A 27,649-nucleotide genomic window follows, 5' to 3' on the forward strand; every position below is an offset into this window, starting at 1 on the left:
GAGCACCTGAGACCGCCAGTCACCAGAAACAATCAGTTTACATGTGTGAATTGGCACCTATTTGGGCTTTTTTGGGGATCCTATCCTGATGGAAATAACAGGCTGAAATATCTAAATCACATTTGACTGATTGGGTAGGAAAAGCACTCTCGACCCATCACAGGTTTGCAGTATTCACACCAGGACTGCTGGTGTTTGGGATGATGGGAAGAGAGGCTGGAGCTTCCTCAGCAAGGTTATCTGGCCTTTGACACCAGGTAGTTTGCTTGAGGACGAAGATAGACTGCCAAGGGGTTTGTTTCTCCTGGAAGTTGGTGGCAGATTGGCTCCTACAGAAAGGCGTCTCCTGCTGGAAGAGAGGGGTCTATGCCCGCCCACCCCTCCCCGTTCAACCTCTTTCTCCTGTCCTTCTTGACAGGGCGGTGGGGGAGGGGAGCCCTACAATTTGTAAACGTGGCACTGAGCATCGTACGGAAGGGACGCTCGACTTCTGATGTAAGGAATCGCCAAATTGGTACACTTGGAGGTTCTACAGAATACTGTCGCGTGCACACTTATCTAGGTGTAGCTCCAGTGGGATTGACTTCGGAATAAGCCTGCAAGCCCAGCGACTTTCTCTAGAAGCAAGGCGCTAAGTGCGGCCTTCCGGGCTTTGCTACAGCTCCCATCGCTCTGCTCAGCTCAGCTCCGCCGATGACCACGTTGGCTGGGGGGCGGGGAGCTGTAGTCCACCCCATCCGGACACCAACCTGCGCTGAGGCTGTCAGCGCGGAGCCGGAGGTGAAGGGCGGACGAGGGCAGGAGCCGCGCCGCCTTTCCGGGCGGGGCGGGGCCGGGCTGCTCCCGCCCCGCCCTCCTCGGGCGGTGGGGGCTTGGCGCGCGGCGCTCGCTCGCTGGCTCGCCTGCTGGCCGCGCGGGCCATGGGACGTTTCGGCAGCTCGGCAGAGCGCGGAGCGCGGAGCAGGAACTGACCGCTGGGTTGCTGCTGCTGCTGCTGCTGCTGCGCCGCGGCCGAGGATGGGCCGCGAGTGCGGGACTCAGGGCGGAGGAGGTGCTGGCGAGCCGGTGAGGGCGCGGCGGGCGCGGGGCTCGATCTCTGGCAGGCAGCGCGGTCTCCGGATTGCCGTGGGGGCGGCGGGTGGTGGGCGTCCCGGTGTCCCGGTCGGCCTGGGCCCTTCAGGGCAGGATGCTCGGCGTGCCCTGGACGGGAGAAGGCGTGGGTGGCGGGGAGGCGCGGGCTCCTGTTGCTTCGCGTGTGGCCCTCCTCGGGCTGTGGGTGGTCCTGCCACGGTGATAACGCCGCCGCGATGACGAGGAGGAGACGAATAATGGGCAAGGACAGTCTTCTTCAGTCTGGATCCCACCAGGTGGGCTGGACTAGAACTCCCAGCATGCTGGATGGGGGATGCTGGGAGTTGTCCTCCGACCCATGCAGGGGGCGCCCGGTTGGAGAAGGCTAGGCAAGCTGGGGATGAATGAACCACGATGGTAACGCCCCGAAAACAGGATTGGCGGGCACCGAAATGGGACAAGAGTTTGTCCCGTTTCTGCGGGGCTGGAAGAGCGGTAGGCTGAGCTCGTTGAGCCCTTCCCTCGAGGCTGCCTGTGATGCTGGCGGGAAGAAGGCGCCTCTGGCTAGAGTTCGGGTTGTGCGGGGAGCACCTGCCGCGATGCGCGTGCTGCTCCGGTGCCCAGAAACGGGCTCATCGCGGCGGAAGGAAGACTCCTGCAATGGGCTGCTCTAAAGGTGCCCTTCTGTGTCCGGAATAAACTCTGGGCGATGAGCAAACTGAGGAACGTTTCTTACCTCCCTCCCTGTTGCGGGGTTTACTGTTTTGCGTCACTTTTATTCTGGATTAGCTCATTTTGGGGAACCCTGAAAATCCACCTTCTGGTAAGGGCACACTAATTCAGCTCCTCCCCACAAACACCTGAGATTTCGGCTGTGTGCCAGTTCTCTAAAAGGTCTCAGCTTTAACAGCTAGAAATACTCTTTTGCTTGTTTTTTAAGGTGGGATGTTTGGGTGGCTGAGTTTTATTCTCAGTGCCACAGTCTGCACGATTTCTGTAGAAGACGGCCTTAATTACTAATGCCTAAATTTGCCATAGTTCGACTTCCTCTTCTAGGTCTTCCTTTTCTTTTCTGTACTATTTGTTTTGCAAAATCACTTTGGGCTGGAGTTCTAAAAAGACAAGAACAGCAGAAATGTAGTGATGCTAAAGCCTAAAAACATGAAGGAACTACAACAAAGTCAATGGAGATTCTTTGTAGGCTCTATTTCTGAAAGAAAAATCTTGGCTGGGGGATACATGCGCTTCTCATCCCCGTGAAAAAGGACCTTTTTTTGCTTTTTCTTTTAGGTTTGTTATCCTTTCTTTCAGAGGTAGGGTGTCTCTGCCCTGCAGATTCTCTGGTGTACCCCCCCCCCCCATTCTCAATCATGCTGGTTTGGGCTACTGGGAATTGTATTACAAAGAATCAGCTTCAGCCACCTTAGTGCCCTCAGGTGTTTAGAAGTTCAACCCTCCTTGGACCCAGCTAGCATGGCCAATGGTCATGGATTCTCGAAACTGTAGCCCAAAGCCTGGCTGGGGAAGGCTGACTCATCCGGAAATTGATACAGGGGAAGACTTCCAGCCTGTGTACTAAGTTCCCCAACTTCTCTGTCAACATTTACTGTGGTGAGGAGTCACATCCTTTGCACCTAGAAGAATGGGAAGGGGCACAGTGGGCAGCACAACCCGGTTGCATTGCTGGAAGATGCTGCTCAAGACACCCCTGTGGAGAAGAGACGATGCAGGTCGGAAAACCGCTGTATCGTGTGAGAGGTACGTAGCCTTCCCACCCTCTTCTGCCTTTCCCCCAGCACTCCATGAGGTTCATTTTGGTTGTTCGCTATGAACAGAAATCAGCCTTCTGAATGAAGTCATGGGTGCTGCTGTGAAAATACAGAAATAGTCTCGATTTATATTCCATTAGCCAATCTCTCCCCAGACTGACATCTTCATTTGTTCTTGCTTAAGAGGTTGTGAAATGCTATGCAGGCCCTTGTTGCTTTGGTCACCAGTGCTTTGCGAAAGTATACTTATCTTGATAAGGCACAATCAACACCTCGCTGCCTTCAGTCAGAATTCAACCTTTGGTCCAATTTGAAATACAGTCAAATGTTTCTTGATGGATTGTAAAGCACAGCCATGCATGATGTAAGGAGACCTTACATTCCAGGGATCCCTTTTCCATGAAAAGAGTTTGCTTTTGGTTGCTTTCTGGTTTTTACTTCTGCATATTGTAGGGGATCTGGCCTTTCCTAACTTGTTTTTCTTTCTTGTCTAAGCACATCAATAACCACATCTGACTTGTGCTTTGAAGGTGGGGTGAGATCATGCCATCACATTTATCTTCTAATGATATGATAAAGACACTTGCAGCTTCTTGTTTATCTTGCTTGGGTACTGAGTAGTCCAGCTTGGAAATATAATACTCATAAATCCACTTAAAACTATGAGGCAACTGACTCTCTTTCAAGGCTTTGAATCCCACTGGGCACAGGAGGACTTATTTCTAAGTAATTAGAACTGAAATTCCTGTACAAAACAAACCCAAACTGCAGTGTTTGGAATTGCTTTAAAATGAAGAGTATGCAAACAAGCATTGAATTCCAGTTTGGGTTTTCTGGAGGAAAATTGGAGTTCAGCAAATGCAAAATTGGATTTTATGACCCTGAAATCTGAAGCTTTCTGCCTTATGTAATACATATAGTCAGGTGCCACTCTTCTGTTTCTGCAGTAGTTTCAATTGGTGCCTCTTGTACTGGGAAGTTTGTTTCACAGACACTGTTGTTGGTTTCTATAGTAGCTAAAAGTGGAGTTTTCATTAAGAAATGAGAACTCAGAGAGAAGTGTGTCTGCAGCAGAACTTTCATAATGAGACGATTTCTAGACTGCCGGCAGCTGTGCTCTTCAGTACTGTACCGACTGCTGCTTTTGGTAGCTTTTAATTCTGCATTTTGTACTTCCCAGTTGGCCTAACATCCTCTGGGGAGCTCTGGGAAGTGCATTCTAACTCATCTGGATGGCACCAACATGTGGAAGGCTGTTTTAGATCAATAAATCTGACTGCGATCAGCACAGTTTTGTTCTTACACATTTGGTACAGGCTAGAGTCAAATGGGTACCAAAAAAAATTCCCACCAATGGTAAGTGAAATAATGTAAGGTCAAAACAAGGCTTAACTCTCTGGGAAATCAAACTCACAAATATCCTTCCTAGAAGAGTCACAAGAACAAAAGTCTCATTCGTGTTTGATATGAGCTGGATAAACCCATGAGGGGCATTGGCCACTGGAGTGTTGCGTTGATTCACACGCTCCCCATTCCACCTGAGGCTGTATGTGGATTATGAAAGCATTCAGCATTTCATATAAAACAAGTGCACAGTTTACTTGGCTGTCTGTATGAAGGAGCCTTCTCCAACCTGGTGCCCTGCAGATGGGCTGTAGCTCCCTTGGGCATTAGCCATGGTGGCTAGGACTGAAGGGAGTTGGAGGGCTTACTCGTATGGTTGGGAAAGGCTGATGTGAAGGAGCAAGGAGAAAGGACCAGGTGCTCCCAGACAAAGCTGTAATCCTGCAACTCATGGAATTTAATAAGGGGTCATTGTCTTCTACTTGGAAGACTCCCTGTGTTTTCACACTGCTGCTTCTGTTTCTTGTGCTACCAGGAAAAACAAAACAAAATCATTACAGTGGAAAAGATAAAACCACCACAGAATGCCTTTTCATTGGCTATGTTAGGAATCCTCCTGTTGGAGGCACCCAGAATCTTAAATTGTGCTGATACTTCATGCAAAGCCCACTTTTCTCCTGTTGTGTTTCCAGAGTTTTCTGTTCCATTTTTCTCCTTCCGCTGTCTCAAAGATAGGTCAGGGTGTTAACGCTTTTCCCCAGCTGATCCATATGGTGGTTGCTATTAAGACATCAAGGTAAATAATGGTTTATCATGATGTGTGCCCATAAGTGTGGTCACAAGGAGAAGATCAAATGCTTCTGCTTCAATTATAAATTAACTTCAGCTTAGTGTACCAGCAAAATACACTAATCTTCACCATGGTTTGTTTGAACCAAGCCTGTTTCATAACCCGCCATTTGAAGTTAGCTTGTTTCAGTGAAGTACACTGGTCCATTTATTAACTAGTCCTAGTTAATAAATAAAAAATGGGAATAAAGACTTCTGGATGCTGCCTTATGGCTGTGCGGGAAGAGGTTTGGTTCCCTTCTGACCCTGTGAGTCTTGGGATAAGTTAGACTCACTCCCATGAGAAGAAACCATGGTTTATTGTGACATTCAGACACAGCCTTTGTATTTCAGAATGTGATTGTATCCTTTTTGAAGGGGACACCCAAACAGTTGGTGCTCCCTGTCCGGGCATTCCTTCCCACCTGCTTACCACATTTAGTGCCACTGGCTTGGCTGTGTTTGTGCTGCAGAATTTGGCAACCTAAAGGGGGCATCAGTCCTATGCATATCTGCCTGACAGCAGCTCCAATGCAATGGGACTTAACTCATAAATCAGTCTGCATGGGATTGAACTGCCTAATTCATGGGCACAGAGGGTGCTTTTCACCCATCCATAGGCCCTGTGGACCAAAAAAAGAAGTCTAGAGCGGCCATGCCCAACGGATGCCCTCCAGATGTTTTGAGCATCGGCTCCCATCAGCTTGAGCCAGCATGGCCGATGGTCAGGAACGTTGAGAGCCGAAGTCCAAAACACCAGGTTGAGGAAGGCTGCTCTAAAGCGCGGGTTGTGCCCAGATGTGCGCTGTCTCGGCTTTCCCTGTCCTTCCCACTCTGCTTTGGTACGGGGAACGGCAATATTTCTTGATGTTGGGATTTTTCTCCTTCCTTGTTTGTAGTCTTCAGTCAACAAGATAAAAAGAGAAGTGTCGCTCATCTCTTCTGGTGTTCACTGTGGGCACCGTTGGCATATTTATTTCCTTCTGACTTAGCTGGAACTACATTAAAAGAAGTAAAACAGCTCCACTTTTGCATATTCTTCCAAAGCAACATAATGCTACTCAGACATCAGCAGATAGACACTGAAAGCAAATTTAAGGGTTCTTGTCTGGATGATCTGGGCAGGGAAGGGGTCGATGCGAAGGAAGCCTGCTGCTTTGCTTGCCTTTCCCCCTGGAGTTTGCATCTAAAGAGAAAGGAAGACAGTGACTGAACCGAGGAGCAGCACTGGGTGTGGCGGCGAGCATTTTGATTCCTCTTGGTGCCTTGAGGATGAAGCGCCACTCACAAAGTTGCCAAGAGGGGAAAGTACACCTGGAGTGCTCAATCATAAAACCATCACAGCAGAAAGATAACAGCATGTTTGAGGAACTGCGTCTTTTCACATCTGAATAAAGTCCTGTTGCCTGGAGGAGATGCCCGTACAGTGCTGGCTCTCCCATGAGACAAGAGTGGCTGCTTCTGGGTGTTCAGCAAGGCCAGCGAAATCCCCACTGCTGTTTGAGGGGCTGCTTCCCACGTTACAGTGGGAGATGCGTTTGTTATCGCTTCTGTGACACAGCAGCACGAGTGATAACAAGCCTCTTTGCCCCTGCAGGGAGCCCAGCCCAATCTGGCCTTCTGATACAGCTCACTGTGATGTACGTGCTCTGAGACATGCATCTGCTGGGTGGCACACTCTGTGTACCTAGACCAATGCCATCGATAAAAGCTGGAGGTTCGCAGTGTCTCCAGAACGGAAAAAAATGAGTCTGTCCCCTTTCTCACTTTCCTTGGGGCAGTTTCGCTGCTCATTAATGCACGCATGTGAAGGTGTGTGCAAGCTTGCATATGTACACCTGCCTGTGCAAAGCAGCCACAGGTTTTGGCAGCTACCACTTGTAAAAGGGCCGGGCTTCAGAGGAAAAGCAAATCTGTAAATCTTGCACTCTCGCTTGACATTTGCATTTTATCATGTTTTTGTAAATCACTCCAAAAGCTTTGCTCAGTGCTAGTAAATAAACATTTACAGATAAGAACGTTTCCCCATAAAGTATTGTAGGAAATGGGGGCTGGTTCCAAACTAACATTAAACTTGTACAATAAGCACAACAAGGCTTTGGGTATATCTTTTTTCCCCCCTCAAACATGACTTCTCTCCCCAGCTACATAGCAAATAACATTTAAAAGAGAAGAGAGTTTGAAAATTGTGCTGTGGTGTGTTGTAAAAACCCCTGGTCAGAGCAAAAGGAGAAGGAAACTAGCAATTCAACTACGTCTGCATATGTCTACTGCCACTCCAAGCCAGAGTTTCAGATCTGTCACTGCTTCTCAAATATGTGAGTCACCCCACTTTTAAACAACCTTCTTCTAGAGGCAAATGCTCTTTTTGCTTTGTATCAACTTGCAGTGACAACACCTTCCACTTGGGTTCTTCCAAATTGCCTGCATTATATCTAATGGTAACCCAGATTTGGAATTGTTTTAATAAACAAGCTCTCCTCCATCCAGATGGCATTTCCTTGTATTTCCCCTCATTGTTTTTAGCCACCTGCATTCATGAAACTTTCTGGCTGTTCCTTAAAGTGCTCTTCACACAGAGACTGATGTCTTCCGAGGAGTAATGTTTGTGTGCCCTTCCATGGAGCAAAGTAGCATGTACCAGCTTTACAGAAGGAAGGGGCTGCATGTGAATTAATTTTTATTTAATTTATTTTAAACATCTATACCATCTTATATTATCAAAAAATCTCAAGACGGTGTAGCACAACATAATGTATAGGGCAACATAAAACATGGCATGACGATGCTCATGTGAACCATTCTTTTCTTGGTGGAAGCAACTGGCCTGTTTTTGAGCCACTAAGCTTAGTTCCAGGCACTTTTCAAAGAACTGGCTATAGGTAAAAGAGGTTTTCAAGATATCTACTGCAGGAAGGATTAAAGTTGTTATATCCTGTGCCCCAAAGTTTTCCTTTCCATGGATCATAGCAAATTGAAGAGGGGAGAGTTTATGTCAGGACTAAATTGCAAAGGAGAAGGAGTTAGACCCCCTTCCCTTCCAGTATTGCAGGCCCAATTCAAATTGGAGTCTTCTGTGACTGCTCTTGCTGGAAGAACATCCAGCTTACCACCGCCATAGTTTGCTGAAAGCTAACTGGCGAGGCTGTGAGTGATTCTGTTTGTTCAGTTTTGGGGAGTTCAAGGGGCTTGGCATATAAAAACAATATTTTGGGGCAGGAAGGGTAACAGGATATGAAAAATGTTTGGTAAAGTCTGATCATGGCCTTGTTGAGATTAAAATCTTCTCTGAGGTTTGATACTAAAGCTGTGGCAGACAGAATGCCAGGGCTGGGCTAAGCGATAGCCTTTAATCTGCGATCAAGCCAACAGTACTGACAGCAACTCTCATGGTCAAAGTGTTCCTCTCTCCCGTGTCTCCCTGGATGCTGCGAGTGTGAACAGAAAGCATTAACTGCAGTGGGTCTCAGGAAGGCAGCTCTGCCAGTCTGGTCCATTGATCAGCTAAGCATCCTTGCAATGGTCCTTCCGCCATGGGATCTGCTAGCACGGGGCAGAAAAGGGTGGCCCTCTGCAGGCTGCTGGACTTCAACTCCCAACAACTCGAGACCGAATAGCCCATGGCAAAAGATGCTTGATGCTGCCATCCAACCCTGTTTGCGGGGTCATTCTCCATCCCTGCACTAGCAAGTCAGCTCCAAGCAATGGGGCAAAAATAACCTTTTGGCCCACACCCTCCCTTTTGTGTTGCTCACACAGGACTGGGATAGCTGAGCTGGGCCAGGATCATTCCAGCGCTTTGGCTGGATTGTCAGCATCCTCGGGAGCTGGACTATGTCCCTCGTTTTCCCGAGTATGCTTTGTGGAGTTGGGAAATTTTCCACCCCTCAAAGTTAATATTTGAGCCTTAGTTCACGCTTTAGGCTTTCTATCTAGAAGTTCATGCAGAGTTCAAGAACCCAGAGCTCTGAAGGAAGATTAGGAAAGTAAGGCTCTAAATAGCAAAGCGTTAACATCAGCACACTTGCCACCATTTTGCTGGGGTGGAGAATGGAAGTTTAAAAGGCCTTGACCAGGTGTGCAGAATGGAAGGAAATCCAGTGAGGGGGCAACGTGCAGCCCCCATGGCCACGCTTGTGTTTGCCGCCAGCGAAATTGCTGCCACAGAGACAGCAGGAGAAAAGTCGTCCATTTGCTTGAAAAGAAGGTGCACGGGGAGTGCTGGTCCTGAGCACGGCTCAAAGAGGCAGTGCCATGTGTTAGCAGCACAGGCCCGTGGTGCTCATGCGCAGTGTGCGGAATTTGTTCACAGGGCTCTGTATGGCCACCTCCCTCATTTTCAGGGGTGCAGGTGCTTGATTGCATTGAGATAACATGGTTTTCACATGGCACCCCGTCTCTGGCCAGTTAGTTAATATCTGAGGGTATGTTAACCATGTTCAAATGACCACGGGATGCCACATATGATACATCCAGGCAGGTAAAAGTACCTGGTTCAGTCTCAGTGCCGTTGCTTGAGTGTTAAGCCTGCGCTTCCCTCTTGTTTAACCTCAGCAGCCTTTCCTTCAGGAATGTTTCTCTTCCACTAAGAGCTGGTGTAATGCAGTTGATAAGGGAATCGGGGTGGATCAAAATCCCTGCCATAAATCTTGTCTGTAATTTTAGATATGCCTCAGCCTCTTTCTAACCCCTCTCCCAATTTCCAATGTGGAGATAGCAACAATAGCACTGACCTGCCTTACAGGGTTGTTGTAAGAACTAAAGCAAGATACTGTAGGTGGAGTACTTTCAACACCCTAAAAAGCTATATAAATACTAACTCTTACCTGTTTTTCCTTTCATTCATCCTAGCATTTAGGATCCAATATCGTAAGCTTTTTTTCTTTGAGTTGTGGTCTTATGGAAAGTTTGACAAATGACAGCTTCTTGTATCGGGATATTTGAAACACCAGCTATATTTGATAATGACACTAGTACTATATGAACTGTCTTGAGTTATTGGGCTTTTTTTCCAAGACAAGATTTGGGCATTTATTTAATTCTCTCTTCTCTCCGTACACCCCAATATGTTTATGGGAAGTCCCTCAAGCTCCTTTACTGTTGTTGTTATTTGTTCATAAGAATTGTTATGGGTTCTGCAGCCTGAGTATAAATTGTGCATTCTGCACTGGGTAAGGCAGGATGGTGAACTACTTCATGTTTCCATTGTAGAAAATGCAAAGGGAAATCAGGACTCTGTTATATAGGCTATCAATATGTGTCTGGTGTTCAGACAGCTTTGGTTTCTGATCAAAACCAGCCTGCATCCACACTGCTTTTTGGAAGCTTTCTGTGTGGCTTCTCCCATGCGGCTTCAGAAGCTCATGTTTTCTTTCTGTAATGATACAAGGCTGTGTGGAGCATAACTGCTGAGGTGGTTGTCCGTGGCAAGCATGCATGAGCTCATCCCTGTGTTGATTGTGGCCCCCTGCTTGTGCTGTGGTCTCTGTGAGATAAGTTTTTCCGGGAGATGCCTGTGTAAGCAAGACATCCCATGCAAAATAGGAGGTGGAGGGGATTTTAGCCTGGTTGTACAACCCGAAGTTTGAGGCAAGATCTGAGAAGTATTTTCAGCAGTTTGAGAAATTACTTCATTCCTGCTGGGGTTTGGGGGAGGGGAAGTTCCCTGATTTCTCTACATGAAAACATGAGATCCTGTGACAGATGGTCATGAAAAGGGGTATAAAAATAAGTCTGGAGGAAGTGGAGGGTTGCAAAATGGGAAAGAAGGAGTTCAAGCTTGCCCACTCGCATAGGAAATGTGTTAAAAGTCTCGCAAAATGGTCATAGGTGATGCTGCAATGCAAAGGTATAATTGACCAATTTGGTCTGCCAGAAACAGGTAAACAAAGCAAGGCTCTTTTAAAAGGAGTGCACTGGGTCTTTAATCCAGAATTTCTCTGAGAACTCAGAACTCAGTGGGACAAATCTGTTTGGCTTCTATACGCAAAGGATGCTTCTGGATGAGGCTTTTATCGTGTAATCGCATCGCCAGAATTGCAGGATTTTACAGGGGTCCAGACAATGTCAACTTCCACTTGTAATCCTGTGTTTTCTCGGTGCCACTTCCATCTTTTTTTCCCCTTTACACAAAACAATTCTGTTAATTCTGAAATTGATTGACAGTGCTAGGAGCTGTCCACCTGGAAACACTGAAGTCTCAGTTATGGGATAAGAAAGTTGCAGCACCCCTCACAAACAAGTACATGCATGTTTGGTGCACACAGAGTTTAAAGTTCATCCTACTAATACTTGCTTAGCTGCTTGCTTGTTCTGTTTCTTTTTAGCTAGGTGTTTTGGCTTGCTTGGTGCTACCGTACTTGATGCTTGCCCAGTACCTCATCTCCCACTCATTCTGTCTTCAGCCTGAGAGATGACAGTGTCTGCAGCAAAGATGGCGAGAGACCAGCAACACTGCTCCTTCCTTTCAATTCTTCCAGGAAGGTCCAGATCTGTACTTAGAGAGAAACTGAGCTGCGACGATTTAATGGGTCTGTGATCAGTAAAATGCATGAATTTTTTTGAATGACATCTTGCCCTATCTGTTTGAGCAAACCTGCAGTCTAGGTAATTGGCTTCTTTCTAAACCTTGTGCTATTCTCTCATGGCTATTTTAAGTCTCTGCTCAGTTTGCCCAGCTTCTGCAGGGACAGATCAGTTGCTTGCTTTAGCCAAATTCGTTAGCTTTGCAGCCTTGCAAAACAAAATATAACCTGGAAATTCTGTATCAGAGGTGAATCTCTAAAAACCCCAAACTTAATTTTTTTTCTCATTCTTGTTTTTCCCCTCCCTCAGTCTTTTACAATCTTCTCGGATTGACTAAATTCTGCTTTTACTCTTTCTCAGAGCAGTCTCACCCTCCACCAAGGGACACAGGCCCTGACATTCTTTTCAGAGGCTGCTGCCAGGGATGGCTTTGCATCCACACACTGTATCCAGAACAACCTCAGATACCTCCCCCGCCACCACATTCTTCTTCTGGAGCATTTGGACCAGGGATGCTCTCTCCCAACTATATTGAAGTTCAGGACTGGCTGGTCTCGAGTTGAAATTGGTGTAGTCAACAGCTGGCCCAGGTTGCCTCCTCAAAAAGTACCCCTGCCTTTTAGCCATTGCTAGAACTTCTGTTTATTCCTCTTCAGGGCCAAGATGGTGTCCTTCCTTGTTGTGGAACTGCTTGCTTTTATTGTTGTGCAAGCTGAAGGACTCCAGTCAAAGAATTCTTAGCAGTAGATATTTGTTTCCAGCAGAAACCCAAGCAGTTGCAAGTTAAAATTGTGTTGAGGAGCAGGCAAGCCCATGTAAGCCTCATCCTCTCTGTCCTTGTTCATTCAGGCTCACCTAAAGGCCTCCCTGTGTTGGCCAGGACGGTCTGCAAAGGGCTTCTACTCACATTCAGTTGAACATGGTTATAAACCTCCACCTGACTGGGAATATCTACCCTCCTATCTCACACATGCAGGCAGGTAGCTACACAAGGCTAGCGCTTTCCCTATATTTTTATAACCGGGTGTGAATTTTAATTTGTATTACATTTTATAACACTGAATGGCAGAAGCTCTCTGGACAGTTCATATATCTATTACAATACGCATATGTTGAAATTAGCCTTCTTCCGATTCCCTCCAGCTGTTTTGGAGTACCTGGGGTTAGGAAAGGTTTGTTTGCATAAAACCATGGAGAGCTTAGTTCTTCAGCATCTGGAATCCAAATCACAGTAATGAACATTAATTGTAAAAAACAGAATTGGCAGTAAAACCACACTTCAGCATTATCCTCTCCTCTCAGTTCTGGTCCAGGCAGTTCCACTTCTGTATTCACTTTCCTTTGAGAAAAACAACAATGCAAATCCAATTTCAATAGGCTTACAAAAGAGGACATGCCAAAGCATATAGAGACAGGGTTTCCTGAAACTTCCTTAAAACCTTCCTTTGCTTACCAACCTGAACCAAATAACGGCCTAATTATCCTGAAGGGAGAGGAGCTTTTCTTTCCTAAGGGCAGCCTCGCTCACGTACGAACTTCACTGGACATGTGTACAGCAATGTCCTTCCTCCACGCCCTTCCCTGGGACGGAAGGGGTCTTCTCCAGAGGCTTCTCACGCCTGCTATCTTGGAAGCTCTTGTTCTGCCTCCAGGAGAGACACCGCTGTGACCACCCAGCGCCCCCTGCGTCTTCTGCAGGCTCTTAAAGGTCCGTGGGCATGACCTGCTCGCTCACAGAGTGCATCTCCTCACCACTCCCTTTTGCATCATTGCTGAAGCTGGCCTGCTTGGCAAGGAGAGAGCCAGTGGGCAAGCAGAAAACAGCGTCTGCCACACCTCTGCTTTACTGGGGCAGAGCAAGAGGCAAGCAGGGGAGGAAGCATGTTGCAGTGATGAAGAAGCACCAGCATTGCTCCAGAGGGTTCTTGTCGGGAGTGTGGGCAGTGACAGGTGCCCAACTGTGCTTGTGCTTGTGCTTGTCCTTGGTACTGGCCCTGCCCTTCTGCCTATCTTAAGGTGGCCAAAGTGTCTAGAGGCTTGGACACGCCAGCCAGCAGACCTAGCCTGAGTGAGCTTTGAAAAGAAGATTCAATGGCCTTCATGAGCTTCTGAATGCAATGGTATATAAAAGGGGCTACATAGCTTTATAGCAAAACACCTGAAGTAAAAGAACATGAAACACTCAACACTGGCCAGGCTAAGATCTGTTATGGGTTTTGTTGTTGTTGCTAGTTGCAAAGTCACATCCGACCCATCGAGACTCCAATGACAACACTCCTCCAGGCCTTCCTGTCCTCCACTATCCCCCGGAGACCACTTAAGCTCACTCTGACTGGTTTGGTGATCCCATCTAGCCACCTCATCCTCTGCGGTCCCCTTCTTCTTTTGCCATCTATTGCTCCCAGCATTAGGCTCTTCTCCAGGGAGTCCTTCCCTCTCATTAGGTGGCCAAAGTATTTGAGTTTCATCTTCAGTACCTGGCCTTCTAAAGAACAGTCAGGGTTGATCTCTAAGACTGACTGGTTTGATCTCCTTGCAGTCCAAGGGACTTGTAGGAGTCTTCTCCAGCGCCACAATTCAAACTGGGGGCTAAACTGACAGGACTTTGACAGGTCCAAAGAGTCAGGAGTGTAATCCTCTGGACTGGTAAGCGGCGAGTGGTCCATACCTGGGAGGTGAGCTGATGCATTACACTGGCATCCCAATGCTACTGAGACTGGGTTTGTTCATGATGTGGAGGTGGAAGGAGTTGTGTCAGTGTCATCCCTGTTGGCCCATGCCCAGTGGTGTAGTGTAACTTTTGAAGTTGAAGATGGATGATCTATGTGTGCACGTGACATTGCACCCTGCCAAAGGCAGCCGTGTACAGCATAATGCGTACTTTGCGAGGATCAGCTGACAGTTGTAGGAGGCACTGTCAAAGGGAGGGGCAGTGGTTGGCCTGTTGGACTCTGGCTGGAGAGATACAGGAAGCAGAGGGACACGAACCAAGCAGCTCAAGTTCTGCCCTGCCAGAGCCATAGCAGAGCCCTTTGGCCTGGTTCAGATGACACAGAGGCCTGGTTCTTGTGAGTTAATCCACCCTGGATGAACTGTGGCATGTGCTGGCCACTCTCATGTGCCTAACACCTGACTAAACCCTCGTATAGCCACAGCTTGCATAGCCCTCAAGCAATCCGCCTGGCTATAGCTGCTCCTGGTGGCAGCCGGCATGTTCCCAAGAGTGGCTGCTTGAGAGGCTGCTCTGTCCTCCTAGCAAGCTCTTTCTCTAGGAACCAGTTCTAGCAGTTCTTTTCTCCACTGGGGGCAGGTCTTTTGCAAGGCTAAGGGGTCTTAATTGGCCATTCAAGACCAAGCCACTCCAAAATACTTTGCATTGCAGCAGGTGTAGGTCATTGCTGGGAAAAGTCCACTCTTGCCCAGCCACTGTGAGCACTGAAGCCAAGCTCAGAGGTAGCAGAGGAGCCTGGCTGGGCTGGTAGAGGCTGGCATTCCTGCACATAAAAAGGTCTGTGTGCTTTGGCCATGCGAGCCCTGGCTCCACACCGCTGACATGTCACCAACGTGCTACTCGCACGGGCAGAGCCCACACAGTGCTTGGGGATAACAGTGAAAGTGCTCACTGGGAAGGAAACCCCTTTGTTTCTTTGCACTGTGCTATCAAAGCCTGCAAATGGAGTCGGTAATCTGGAGTCCTGCACTGAGCAGGAGGCCGGACCCAACAGCCTCACTGGCCCCCTCCAGCTCTTCCAGGACAGCACTTCATCGTGTGCATAAATTCTTTGACCGTACTATATGAATATAGATATGAGGTCTCAGTCCTTCCCAGGAGTCTCTGCTTTTTCATTTTTTAAAGCAAGATGCTAGAACAGATATTAAAACTGAAAGTTGGACCTGAAAAAGTGTGGGCGAGTCTTCTTTTTTTGGGAGGGGGGAAGGGTGAGTATGAAGGCTAGAGAAGCAAGAATATCTTATTTTATTATACTCATGCCACCCTTCAGTGGGGACTTTCCTTGTTTGATACAGGTTGGAGCATCCAGCTGCTGCACCGTAGCAGCGTTTGTGCCACCTACGCCCAGCAATGGCTTTCTTCTCTGACGGGAGAAGGTACCGTGCGGGGTCAGCTTGCTTCTTGCCTGCCCTGCCCTGCCCTTGTGCACGCCTGGGCTTCCTTTGACACCAGATAATCATGCACTGGTCAAGAAGCCACGTGTCCCCATAGCTCACGCGTGTTGCCCTGCTGCATGTTTGGTGTAATTGTGGATTCCTGGGAACTCGGAGTCTGCCGGCATTTTCACGGGGGGGGGGGCAGGGGGCCTGGCACAGGATGGGTTCTTCGCCTAGTCCACTGAACAACAATGGGCAGGCTGCCTAGTCTTTCTTTATTTAAAAACACCCACTCCACACTCACACGTGCTTGTGTCCCATCCTTTGAAGACCAGGGGCTGACTGGAACGTGCAGATCTTCAGTGCACCCGTGTGCGCATGTTCAGGGCGGAACCTCATGTGATCGCAGCGGTCATGTGCTTTTGAATTTGGCTGAGGTGGGTTGCTAGGGGAGAAGTAGCGGATGGGGGAACTGAACCCTTCCTCTAGCCAGTTCCTGTTGCCTGCAGCTTCTCTCCCACCCCTGCAACCAGGCTCCAAGAGGAGGAATGGCCCTGGTTAAAGGGAACCTCCCTAAGGGAAGAGCGTGTGTGTGAGAGAGAGAAGTGGTGAATCAGGGGAAGGTCCAGCACACACAGTGCTGAGGATCACAGCGTTGCAGTTAACCGGGGGGACTGATACCAGGACTAGTAAATAGAAGGACAGCTGAAGTGTGAGATACTTTGTTTTTATTATCTCTTGCTCAGTGCTCTGAAAGTGCTGATCAGTTCTATTTAGCATGCAATGCCTTGCTTGACAAGGTTTCGGGAGGGTTTTTTGCAGCACTTGCTGATAAATGGTGAGATCAGTAAAGCGCTCTTGAGAACCAGGGAGGAATGAATTTGTTTGGACTGGAGTAAGAGGAAATGTAAATAAGCTTTGAAGTGTGATGTGCCGAGTTTGTTCTGCTCTGGGAATGCTGAAGTGGCAACTTTTTATGTGAGTGGGTGTACAGGGCTCAGTAAGTCACAGTGGTTTGTAAGACAAGGCGGCTTATTGTGTTGTCTGAACACAGCATCCCAGGGATGGCTTATGTGCCACCCCAACCACCCATGGTTTGTTGTAGGGTTTATTATGTTGTAGGGTTTAGTAAACCCTCCATGGCTTCACGTGTTCTCCAAACCCAGATGACAGTTTCCTTGTGCCGAAAGACTAGCCGTTCCGGTGTTTGCAGGGAAAGCTCATTGCCCAAGGTGTGCCTGGGAACCAAACTGGACTCTGTTCAAGGCTGGCTTTCTTTCCACCCCCACAGTCACCCCTCCCCTGTTCATGTAATCTGCTTGCAAAGGCAAGCCTTACTGTTCCCCTCCCTCAGTCCAGGGATTTCTCCCCTCCCCAAGGCTCTGTTGTATTGAGTAAAATAGCAAAACCGAGGGCCTCCTTCGGACTTCTGAGCACCCTCTGCCCCAGACCCATGGGGGATCCTGCTAGGAAGACAGAGGCCAACGGAGTGATGCTCCTCAAAGCACACTGAGCTGCAGGATCCTTGGGTTTTTGGTGTTTGTGTGTGTGTGTGGGGGGGCAGTTGTATGGCCTTACTTATCCATATTTGCAAAGTGAGGAATGCCCCCCAAGATTCTGCTGCTAAGGGTGCTTCCCACACCATGTTTTCCTGGTGCTTGAACATGTTTTCCTGGCACTTTGCAAAATTGCAAAATCTTCAGATGTGGAAGGCACACTCAGTAATTGCCCCCAATTTGTCCATGCTGAATCAGAAGATTTTTATGAAGATCTTTGCAAAGCATCATTTTTAAGTGCTAGGAAAAATGGGGGTTTAGCTGTGAGAAGCATCTTTGGCAGCAGAAACTTTTGAGTTGGGGGAGGGATTGTGTGGCCCTGGGATGCTCTCAGTTTCCAGGTGAGGATAACCCAGGGCAAGCCTCCAGTTTCCGTATCATCATCTTCCTGCAGTCAGAGAGCAACCTATAGAGGAGACACTTGCTCTGCTTTGCACACCATCTTGGAGTTTACCTGAGCAGCTGTCTGTCTGTCCCCCCCCACATTCCCAGCTGGAGCTGGAGCTCATGAAGCTATGCTGCCACCTCAGGCTTGCTCGGAACGGCTCTCTTCTTGGTGGAGGGAGGAGCTGTGCCTGGTCACCTGAGGTTAATGTCCTGAGCAGACCCCACTGTGGCCCAAACTCCCCTTTCGGTGAGGGTAGTGGCAGTGCCTGGCACCGGATGCCAGACAAACTCCAAAGCCTTTCGCTCCCAAGAAGCCCTTGGGGCAGCAGGAATGCTCTGTGCAAGTGCAGGAGTTTGGAGATTAGAGTTTCCGCTGAACTTGGCACTCCAGACACAGCTCTGTGAACACACTGGAAGCAAACAGCACAAGTGGAACTGGATGAGTAAAGCCTTAAGTTATCCTTTGGTTAAGGCTTGAGTTTGACCTCCTGCATGCATGAAGCAAGCACCGTTACTCCTTCTCCAGAGAAAAACCTAGGGCTGACCATGATGAGATTCTTATATAGCAGATAATTGCCTTGGCAGTACTCTTAGTGGTCTCGTTGCTGTTGTCACAATCCCCTCCTCTTGCCATCAAGGCGTTTCTCCTTGCTTCATGTTCCACAGCTGAATTTGCTTGTTGGATTCTTAAAGAAAGCCCATCACCAAACCCTTACAGCATGCAGCCCGGAATGGGGCCAATGTCTTCTTTTCTGTGCTCTTATCAACCCAGCTGCAAGAGAACCTCTGCAGCAGGGGTCCTCAAACTTGTCCGCCAGGGGGCCAGTTGAAAGGTGCTGGCGGTGCGCATGGGCCGGGGGTGGTGCGTGCGGGCACGTGCACTGAGGCGGGGGCGCAGCACGTGGCGGCGAGGTGTGGCAGGGCACGTGTGTGTGGTGAGGGGAGGTGAGGCAAGGCGAGGTGAGGTGGGGGTGGGCACGTGCCGCAAGGCGGGCGCACGAGGCAGCGGCTTGCTCGCTTGGAGATCGTTTTCTCTGAGTGAGCAAACCGCTGCCTCCCCGCGCGTGGGGCAAGGTGGGCGGCGGTGGATGCGCGCAGCTGATCCAAATGGGCATGGTGGGCCAGATCCGGCCCCCGGGCCATGCGCATGCCCATTTATCCGTCCCGCCATGCCCATTTGGAGCCGCCTTGCCCGTGCCCATGCGCATGCCCGCTGCCACCCAGGGAGGCAGGGCTCAGTCGGAGAAGACAATCTCCAAGTGAGCAAGCCGCTGCCTCGTGTGCCTGCCTCCCCTCCCCTCCCCTCCCCTCGCCTTGCCACATGCCCCGCCCCCACCCCCACCTCCACGCCCGCGCCCGCACGCACCACCCCCGCCCCTTTGCCGGCCTATGTGCACCGCCAGCACCACCTTTCCGGCCCACGCCCAGCACCGGCACCTTTCCACTGGCCCCCTGCTGAAAAAGTTTGAGGACCCCTGCTCTACAGTATCACCAGTATGTCTTGCATCTGGATCAGGTGTCCCTGGATATGGATGGAGATAAAAGCTCTTAAGGCCATTGAGCTTGGTTGGTCAAATAGGTATTCTCACCTGCAGAATGGAGGCAGCCCAGGCTGTTCCATGTTCATTCATATGTTAGCGTGACTTCTAAGTAAGGGCACATAAGAGTCCAGCCTTGATGGGCCTCTGGAATGTCTAACTGCTTGTGTTGTTGCAGATTCTGAGCCCAAATATTCATGGGATCATCAGTTCCCAAAGGGAAGTGAATTGGGAATGATGCCCTTTTTTTTGGTAGAAGACACAAAAGTTCAGGCAAGTGCAAATCAGCTTTTGAAGTGTTGAATAGGTGTGGAAGATTTAGTTGCTGTAGAGATACACTATCATACAAGTTGTTAGAGATGTGAAGCATGGCAATTTGCAACTTGAGCAGGAGAATCTTGTGGAGAGAAATTGCAAAACTAATTCCTTTTTGAATGAGCTTTTGCTCAGTTAAGAGATGCACTTGGCAGGGATTTGCTAGAGGTAATGTTTATGATATCAAAGATATTGCTGGCCAATATCATGAATTCAGTCAGCATGAAAGTGGGAAAAAGTTAGAACACAGAGAGAATTAAATAGACTGTTCAGAAAATATTTTGGAACAAGAATCCATTTTCAGAGGTAAACTAAAAGGAAACTTTTGCATATGGTATCTCCAACGGTCTCACCAGGAGGAGCAGTAGAAGTTACTGTTACTCAAGGAAGTGAGGAAGAGCATATGTATGTATATATCTATATCTTTTTTTCAAATTCTAAAAATATATGTATTATGCAGCTGTTAAGATCAAATCTGAGTTGAAAAAAGTATGTGGTCTCTGACTACAATAATTTGCTAACTGAGACAGTATACTAGGGCATTCCCAACAGTTTCTGCACTTTCCGTTGTTTTCTTTTGGGTGATAAAGATGATAATTTCTTGGACAACAGTTTACTAGATGTAAATGTTGAGAGTCACATAACACTGTTAGGGCAAGACACCCTTCTCAATGTGTCTAATGGAAAGAAGGAGAGACCCAAACATAACAGCACTGGGGTGTTGCTTTATCAAGTCATTCAGTTTGAAACAGCTAATAAATGTGCTTTGTGTAACTGGAAGCTGTGTTTCATGTGATTCTATTCATCAAATAAACATAAGCTTTGTTGGAAAAACACTGGAAGGATTTTGTGAAACAAAAGAGCATTGCATTTAAAAATGTGTGCTGAAAGCACTTCCTTCCATATGTTCAAATTCACAGATCAGAATACACCTGGACCTTTCAACAAGATCCTTGCATCAAAAATTCCACAAGGAATTCAGTGTTCCACAGCAATCCTGAGGGATAAAGTTCCATTGTCTTACTTTCATAGAGGGTGAAGTTTTTTGGATAATCTCCCTCCAAGTACTGGAAGGTGTGATCTAACAGTTGATGGCACGGCTGTTAAACAGAGACTTGAGAACCCAAAAAAATGCCAAAACATGTGGTGATTTAGCAGATTGATCTATCCATTATGCACTAGCCAATACTATGTATTATGGATGTTTGTTTGATTAATATACAATCACACCCTCAACTAAAGATGGGGTCAGGTAATGCCAATCAAAGCTATTCACACATGGAGTTGTTGGATGTGTTGTATGGCACAGAAGCACATCCTGAACTGGCAATTTCTCTGAAAACAAAAAAACAATTTTCTTGTTGTGTTGCTTGACAAAGAACTCATTTCTAAATCAAAAGATGTCAAGATCATTTACTTATTGTAGGCAGACATCCTAACTGAGAAGCTGCATTCTTGATTCGTATCACATTCTGGTGATAAGGATGTTTTGCATCTGTTGTTGCAACAAGAAGAAGCACATACCTGTGTTATCTTTCACACCTCTGATGCTCAAGAAGAAGACTATCCAAGAATTGTCATTTGATGTAACAACACTAACATTCTAGTTCTCTTGATTTGGTATGACCTGACCAAAAACATATGGCTGCAGTGAACAAATCCTACAAATGCATCCATGACCATGACATTGTTTTAAAAACAGGTGACACTGTGAAGTGATCTCTTCTTGGTTTTCATAGTATCACAAGCTGTGACAATAGTCGTTCCTGAGTATCGGGAAAAGGCCACATGGAGAACTTGTGGAAGACAGCTCAAACTTCTGAAAGACTTGGGTTCCTCTGCACTGTCTGCCTTGACAGTATTCAAATTCTGGATGTATCTTCACTTGCCTTCACTGAGAAGCCCTGATCAACTTTTACGGCTGCACTTTTTTTCAACAAGGAAAACAGTTACATAACCTTTCCCAGAACTGATGCACTAGAGCATCAGGTAATGACAACAGGTTTACCAAGCCATGATCTGACGCAGGCTCTCAAAGCTACACCCACAACCCCCAAATCCACTGACTCGGGATCAAAGCTAAAAGATGATCAACCCATCTTAATGCCAAAAGATCCATTGCTAAAAGGATACTGGAACATACTGCCATGAGAAAATTTTGGCAAAAGCATTCTTGCAAGGCTGCAGAAATCCCATGCAGGCTCACCTACTTTTGTTTTGGTAGCAATTGTCTCAATACTTTCAACAGTTTGACTCCTGCTGAAGAATAAAGAGATGAGGAGTTAAGTGTGAGATAGTGTGATAGTATGAACTTGCCTACTGTTATTTTCTTCTCCAATTTATTTTAGTTATGCTTATATTTGTGATTAAAATAATCTCCAAGTAGATCCAATTAACATTCATTAAATAATTATTAACTAACAGACCTCAAAACATGTTCTAATTTCCATATACTTTCATTAGACACCCCACTACCTATGGTTTTATCCTTATGCTAGTAGAGCTATTTGTAGTACATGGAAATAGAGGCTGCTATTTTTAATGCTGAAACTGTTATAAGTATTAGATTTGCAATGGAGTTAGTCACTTTTCAGTAAATTTAAAACACACTCCTTCCAGAAATCTCTGTCCGGGTATTTTCAGGGGACCCTCCTGCAGGGCAAGTAAGTGGAGACGCCAGTGACTTTCACAGGAGACAAGGGAAAGGTCCGAAGGCACGTGTCAAAACTTTGCAGGCTTTGGATCAAGCAGGAATTTGGACTGTGTAATTTATGTGACAAGGATGACTAATGAGTCAGTGTGTTTCCTGTTAATCTAAACCTTTTCCTATTTAACAATAAAATTTAGGGAAAGAAAGCTGATATTCTTTGCCGATTCCTGTTGCAATCTCTTGAGGATATGCACCTCAGTATAAGCATTATTCTTCAATGGGCTCCTCTTGACACTCCACCAACCAACCCAGCTCTCTTGAAGTGTAGGTGAATGCATGGGCCATCTCTGGGACTGGTAGAATTTTAGTGTGTGTGGGATCCATGGAGGCCACGTGAGGGCACAATCTAAAACAAAGAAGCTGCAAGTAAGATTTGCCTGCATGGAATGCAGCGCTTCCCTGTAAGGTTGCTGTCAAAATACAGAAGTGTGAAAGACTGGCAGGACCCCAACTGATGAAGTAGCCACCAAGGGCCTCTGTGTAAGTACAACAAATCCCTCCGTTTATGAGGAAGAGTAAGGGCTGCCTGGACGTACAGCTGGAAAGTTACCTTTTTCCTTTGAGGAGAAGCAGTTAAACTTACAATGCAGTCAGGGACAGCAGTATACTGTAGGAAGAGTGCTAGTTCCAAGAAGCACTTCCTTGAAAGCCTGCGGGGCATTCTGGTTAGGCTGATGGAGATCCAGGTTCTAGTTCTCACTCAGCAATGAAGTCCATGGGATGACTTCAGTCCACTCTCAGCCTAAACTGCCCCACAGGTGGTTGTTGCGAGGATAAACTGGAGAGGAACTTTGCAAGCTGCCTTGGGTTCCTTGCACAAGGCAGAGAGACAGGGTGAATACTAACCTAAGCTTTGTCATTCACTGGTTGGAAGCTTATAACATTACTTAAGGATTTCTAACTGCTTTGCACAGCATCTCTTCCTGTTGGGAAGGCATGCAGCAAACCTGAGACACTGGCATTTAGGATGCTCAGTCATTGCTCTGATTAGAGAAACCTGCTTGATATATGCCAGCATTCCTCTTGGTTTTTTTTTTTTTTTTAATTTTCCTCCTGATTGTTGAGTGCTGTGTTTCCACAATCAGCGTACAGTAACATCACAAGGATGTACTTCTGCCAGCACTTCTGTGTCTCTGCAAAAAGAACAAGAACAGGAAGCCTCTGGCACCACCGCTGCCATCTTCAGGGCCAACCTGTCATGAAACAAAGCGAAGTGGTTGCCTCAGGTGGCAGATGCTGGAGGAAACCATTGCATTCTACATGGCTTGCCTGCTGGCTTGCCTCTCAGGCAGGTGGAAGATGCTATCAAACCCTGAGGAACAAGAGAGGTTCAACCACCCATCCATGTGACTTTGCGCATGGAATGGGAGATGGGGTTCATCTTGGCCTTTGGTTTAACCAGCTCTGGACATCTTTTCCTCTCTCCTGTCTTCAGCTTTTCTTCTTGTCTTTTCTCTTGTAAGAAGCAGGAGTTCATGGCACAAGTTTTCAAGAAGTCTTGGGTTTCTTGCTTTCATCTCCCTGACCCGTGTCCCAGAGTTTTCAAAAGTTCTCACACAGTGTTCATCTACAGTTGCTGGAGATTATGATCACTGCCTTTGGTCACCAATTCTGTGCCTGAAACCAAGCATCCCCCAAGTGGTGGCTATGGTGTTGTTCTGTTGCTATGAAGTAACCTGCTTTCCAGTCAGGATTTATATAAGAAATAAGCAGATAAAAACTCTTAAGCCTCAGCAAATCCATTCTCCACTTTCTGTCACTTTTTTGCTAGCCATTGGAGAAGAACACACTTCTCCAAGGCCATAACCAAAACAGAAAGTTGCCAGAGAAGCCTTTTTATGAAGAGTTGATCAAAGACAGAAGCTTCTATCAAGGTAGGTTTTCATTTTTTTATGGAGAGAGAGAAGTCCATTCCTTTAACACCTGAACTCCAGAAGCCTAATGTTCCTGGAATGCATCTTATCCCTCCAGCTGGTACTTACCTTGCTTGAGTAACCTAATTTATTCTTCTCGGATTGATATTTGACCATAACTTTCTTAATGAGGTTCTCATGGCAGGATGCTCTGAATACAGCTAGTGGTTCTTGTGGGTTAAATATTACCCTTGCTAAATAGTTTTCTGGTGACTCTGCTTTTAAAAAGCAAATTGAGAAAAATTCACTTCCCTGTGGCTATAAGCAAAATGTTTCACTTTTACTTCTTAACTTTGCAAACTCTTATGTGTTAATTTATTTTACAAAAAATGTGCAGGATTAAAGACCACCTTCCACTCCTTTCTAATGCCCTCTGCTGCACGGCTTTGAAACATCATCCCGGCCACTTGTTCAACCACTTGGCCACTTGCGCAACATCACCTTGTTAATCCACAGTAAAAAGTCCAGCATCCGTTTGGAGGAGACCAACAGAGCCATCACCAGACACCGCACTAAAAGACCACGGATCAAGGACCTTTGCCTTGCATCTGGTCTTCCCGGTTCCCCTCTTCCCCCTTCACAGCTGAGTTTATTAGCTGTCTTTTACAACGTATTTACATAGCACACAAAGAATTCGAAGCCGAGGGCAAACATTCCTTTCTTCATCTTCACCATGCAGTGCCATTACCAGTTGTTGCAGATCAGGGAGGGAGGGAGGGAGGCCGTGATATATGGAGGGCTGGTGGCTTTGGCCAGATCCCTTCTTCATGCCAGTGCCACATCTAGCACATTCAAATAGGCTGAGATGGCTAGCCATGTCAACATGTGTATGTGGATCTTCTGGCATGTTGGGGTTCTTCTGATTTTGCTGCCCCCAAATCTAACAGATATATTTTATGTTAGAACCTGGTGTCCAGGGAAGGCACTGGCACAGGCTGCAGGCCTTCTCCTGTGGCCAGGGCATTACACCTGTGCAAGACCTGCCCACAGAGCGTTGCTTCCAGGGTCAGAGGCACCCACCTCCCTCCCCAGCCATGCACAGAAGCTCGCCAGACCAGCGGCTGAAGCGTGCTTGACCGCTGGCTGCTCCAACACACCGCAGGGCGGCAGCGCAGCTGAGGGTTGCGGGGCAGGAAGTGTCATGCGCATCCATCTCTTCCTTCGGCATCTGCCTCCGGCGGGACCCACCCTACCTGCCTAATGGTAAGGGGAGGCTCCGTCAGCTGTGACGGAGGCTCCCGACTCACTCACAGGGTCCAGCCCTCACTCCTCGTGCAGCTCCGCTCATTTGTTCTCTTATATGAGGCCTGCTTTATTTTTCCTGCCATGGAAGCACTGAGAAGGCAGGAGACAGGCTGGTTTGGACGCTGTGTCTTCCCTGATCTGGCACCGCTCAGGGAATGTCAGCCTCCTCGTCACCTCTGCCTGTCTCATCTTCCATTCTGTTTCTGAGAAGGGACAGAAGGACAGTGTGCCATTTCCACACACACCCTTCCAAATCTCTGCTTCTTTGCACTTGTGCATTGCTAACAGATTTTTTTAAAAAATCCCCTACACCCCCCCTTTCCAGCTCCTTCTGCATCTCCTGCAGCCGAATATGCATGTGAGGCAAGATCATGCTTTCAGGGAAGCGATGCTCTGCTTGCTAGCATGTGTCCCAGTGGTGATGCTTGTGTTTTGCATAAACTTCCGGATGGTGCCCTCTCATAAACCAAAGGGGATCTCCTAAAGATATCCTCTGGGCACTCCATATGCCTTGCTCAGTCTGCCTTCTGGGTGCTGTTGGTGGCCGGCTTTGCGATCCATCTTTCTTCTGATGCTTATTCAGCTTTCAGCCAGGCTTGGACTGGGGAAGCCCTGCAAAGAGAGGCGTGTCTTCTATAAAAGAGGACACCTGGATAGCATACCACTTTCAGTCATCTGTTTGTTGCTGCTGCTATGTTCTACATCTGAGAGATGTCAATGGGTGTCACAAGTAACATGTCAATGTCAGATGCATGCGGCTAGTGTAGGTGAAGTCCAAGGGCTGGATTCTGGCAAACGAAAATGAGGGTTACCAGGCATGTAATCTTAAGCATGCTTATTGGACATAATTTTGAGCAAGCTTGCTTAGTGCTGTACCTGGGTGCTGTAGGGACTGGTCCATTCCTCCCCTAACCAGGCCTTCAGAATCTGTTGATTTGGATTCTGATTCAGAAGTAGAAGAGGTGGCGGTTGGAGTTCAGAGGTGAAATGCCAGCACCAGCACACCCAGAGATAAGTTGAGATCCAGGCACTTTCACGTTGTGGGTGGGTGGGGGATTCTGGGGAGCAAAGGGAGATGGGTGGGGTCAAGGTAAAAGGGTAGACCAATGGAGAAAAGTCAGACTTCCCAGTGACCAACCCACAAGCAGAATGATCTGTCTTGAAGGTGGAGACAGCTCCTTCCGGTTTGAGTGGGAAATCTACTTGTATCATTTAGCTCCCTTCCTCTAACAGCCAGTATTCTAACTTTGCTTGTGTCAGTGGTTAATGACTTAGGCAGTCTCTTGTATGTCTCAAAGCCAGCTTTAACATTAATAAAAACTAATGTGTTTTGTCCTGATCCACTTAGAAGGAGGGGAATAGACCAGCTCCTGACAGTTGCTTAGAAGTGTCAGCTATGGGGAATTATTCCTTTGGGTCTGATCTTAGGTACCTGAAGGTGCTTTGGATTTTATGGAACTGCTCAGAAGTTGGAGTCTTTTCACAACCTACACAAATGGTAGTGGTATCTCTGAGGGTGGAGTAGGAAGCTGGAATGGTTCTGCTGCCAGGTGATTCAAATGCTAAATGCCGAAAGGACTTTTTGCTTAATTTCCTGCCATCCCCTTTTTTATATCAACATTTATTAACTTATATATTTCAGGAAATGCAGCAAGATGCCTTTTTTGTGAACATGGTGTTAGTTTTCAACCATTTCTTCTTCTTTTTCTTTAAATGAGTGCAAAAGGAAAAACACAGACAGAACTGGCTGCAAGAGCAGAAGTATGTGGCCCTTGGAGCGGTGCATTTCTAAGAAATTCTCGTAAGCCTCATCCTTCCTAGGTTGGCCACAACGAAATTTGCACAACCCAGTTCAGTTTCAGATGCGCTTGCAGAGCTGCTGTTGCTAAAGCAATTGATGTTTGAAGCAAATCTTGATGGTATGATTACAGAATTTGAATGAGGCAATAGTAAATAAATCTGAAGGAAATGGTATATATTTTCAGTGCAGTCTTGAGTAAGAGCATCAACCTTGGGGGGCAGGTCATTATACTATTTTTAAAAGCTAGTTAGGCTCTTCCTCCTCTGGCAAATGGCCTTGCCAGAGTTCTGTAGATCACTGATGGGCAACCCATGGCTCAAATGCAGCCCTCTGTGTGGCCCCCAGTTCTCCAGAAACCCCACCCAGATTTCCCTATTGCTCAGCTGAACAGCAGGGAGAAAATACACTTTTCTAGCCCTGCTATTAGCAGTGCCAGGATAGTGTTCCCAGCTGGTGTAAGTGGACTAGGGGAGGTGGCTTTAGCTTCCTTGCTCCTCGTGATATCAAAGGCTCAGAGACCGCTGTTTCCTCATTGTTCAT

The 27,649-nt window shown here is 47.3% G+C and overlaps 1 protein-coding gene across 3 annotated transcripts in view; it reads left to right on the plus strand.

Annotated features, from left to right (window-relative positions):
* The first annotated feature begins 964 nt into the window (after positions 1 to 964).
* PIK3R5 (phosphoinositide-3-kinase regulatory subunit 5) overlaps positions 965 to 27,649 on the plus strand; it is a 66,085-nt gene continuing 39,400 nt past the window's right edge. For 2 of the 3 annotated variants that reach the window (XM_044453931.1, XM_044453933.1), the window contains exon 1: positions 965 to 1,065. The gene's annotated coding sequence lies outside the window, so the exon portion shown is untranslated. Of the gene's footprint in view, positions 1,066 to 2,671; positions 2,830 to 27,649 lie in introns of those variants that run through there. The other variant, XM_044453932.1, reaches the window with a different exon arrangement.

Source organism: Varanus komodoensis, unplaced genomic scaffold (assembly GCF_004798865.1).
Source record: "Varanus komodoensis strain SLA01 unplaced genomic scaffold, ASM479886v1 scaffold7_1, whole genome shotgun sequence".
Lineage (NCBI taxonomy): Eukaryota > Metazoa > Chordata > Lepidosauria > Squamata > Varanidae > Varanus > Varanus komodoensis.